Source organism: Anopheles aquasalis, assembly GCF_943734665.1.
Source record: "Anopheles aquasalis chromosome X unlocalized genomic scaffold, idAnoAquaMG_Q_19 X_unloc_3, whole genome shotgun sequence".
NCBI classification, from domain to species: domain Eukaryota; kingdom Metazoa; phylum Arthropoda; class Insecta; order Diptera; family Culicidae; genus Anopheles; species Anopheles aquasalis.
Genome location: NW_026060671.1, coordinates 100001 through 102500, shown reverse-complemented (window position 1 = coordinate 102500; position 2500 = coordinate 100001).

Sequence of the window (2500 nt, the reverse complement as noted above, 5' to 3'; positions counted from 1 at the left end):
AAGTGAGGCAAACGATACCCTAACTTGGGCCTGGTGCACCCAAAACATCCATAAGATGGACCACGAGCACGAGCATACGCCAAAGTATGGTCAAAGGATGGCGAAAAGTGAGGCAAACGATACCCTAACTTGGGCCTGGTGCACCCAAAACATCCATAAGATGGACCACGAGCACGAGCATACGCCAAAGTATGGTCAAAGGATGGCGAAAAGTGAGGCAAACGATACCCTAACTTGGGCCTGGTGCACCCAAAACATCCATAAGATGGACCACGAGCACGAGCAAACGCCAAAGTGTGGTCAAAGGATGGCGAAAAGTGAGGCAAACGATACCCTAACTTGGGCCTGGTGCACCCAAAACATCCATAAGATGGACCACGAGCACGAGCATACGCCAAAGTGTGGTCAAAGGATGGCGAAAAGTGAGGCAAACGATACCCTAACTTGGGCCTGGTGCACCCAAAACATCCATAAGATGGACCACGAGCACGAGCAAACGCCAAAGTGTGGTCAAAGGATGGCGAAAAGTGAGGCAAACGATACCCTAACTTGGGCCTGGTGCACCCAAAACATCCATAAGATGGACCACGAGCACGAGCATACGCCAAAGTGTGGTCAAAGGATGGCGAAAAGTGAGGCAAACGATACCCTAACTTGGGCCTGGTGCACCCAAAACATCCATAAGATGGACCAAGAGCACGAGCAAACGCCAAAGTATGGTCAAAGGATGGCGAAAAGTGAGGCAAACGATACCCTAACTTGGGCCTGGTGCACCCAAAACATCCATAAGATGGACCACGAGCACGAGCATACGCCAAAGTGTGGTCAAAGGATGGCGAAAAGTGAGGCAAACGATACCCTAACTTGGGCCTGGTGCACCCAAAACATCCATAAGATGGACCACGAGCACGAGCATACGCCAAAGTGTGGTCAAAGGATGGCGAAAAGTGAGGCAAACGATACCCTAACTTGGGCCTGGTGCACCCAAAACATCCATAAGATGGACCACGAGCACGAGCATACGCCAAAGTGTGGTCAAAGGATGGCGAAAAGTGAGGCAAACGATACCCTAACTTGGGCCTGGTGCACCCAAAACATCCATAAGATGGACCACGAGCACGAGCATACGCCAAAGTATGGTCAAAGGATGGCGAAAAGTGAGGCAAACGATACCCTAACTTGGGCCTGGTGCACCCAAAACATCCATAAGATGGACCACGAGCACGAGCATACGCCAAAGTATGGTCAAAGGATGGCGAAAAGTGAGGCAAACGATACCCTAACTTGGGCCTGGTGCACCCAAAACATCCATAAGATGGACCACGAGCACGAGCATACGCCAAAGTATGGTCAAAGGATGGCGAAAAGTGAGGCAAACGATACCCTAACTTGGGCCTGGTGCACCCAAAACATCCATAAGATGGACCACGAGCACGAGCATACGCCAAAGTGTGGTCAAAGGATGGCGAAAAGTGAGGCAAACGATACCCTAACTTGGGCCTGGTGCACCCAAAACATCCATAAGATGGACCACGAGCACGAGCATACGCCAAAGTATGGTCAAAGGATGGCGAAAAGTGAGGCAAACGATACCCTAACTTGGGCCTGGTGCACCCAAAACATCCATAAGATGGACCACGAGCACGAGCATACGCCAAAGTATGGTCAAAGGATGGCGAAAAGTGAGGCAAACGATACCCTAACTTGGGCCTGGTGCACCCAAAACATCCATAAGATGGACCACGAGCACGAGCATACGCCAAAGTGTGGTCAAAGGATGGCGAAAAGTGAGGCAAACGATACCCTAACTTGGGCCTGGTGCACCCAAAACATCCATAAGATGGACCACGAGCACGAGCATACGCCAAAGTATGGTCAAAGGATGGCGAAAAGTGAGGCAAACGATACCCTAACTTGGGCCTGGTGCACCCAAAACATCCATAAGATGGACCACGAGCACGAGCATACGCCAAAGTATGGTCAAAGGATGGCGAAAAGTGAGGCAAACGATACCCTAACTTGGGCCTGGTGCACCCAAAACATCCATAAGATGGACCACGAGCACGAGCAAACGCCAAAGTGTGGTCAAAGGATGGCGAAAAGTGAGGCAAACGATACCCTAACTTGGGCCTGGTGCACCCAAAACATCCATAAGATGGACCACGAGCACGAGCATACGCCAAAGTGTGGTCAAAGGATGGCGAAAAGTGTGGTCAAAGGATGGCAAACGATACCCTAACTTGGGCCTGGTGCACCCAAAACATCCATAAGATGGACCACGAGCACGAGCATACGCCAAAGTGTGGTCAAAGGATGGCGAAAAGTGAGGCAAACGATACCCTAACTTGGGCCTGGTGCACCCAAAACATCCATAAGATGGACCACGAGCACGAGCATACGCCAAAGTGTGGTCAAAGGATGGCGAAAAGTGAGGCAAACGATACCCTAACTTGGGCCTGGTGCACCCAAAACATCCATAAGATGGACCACGAGCACGAGC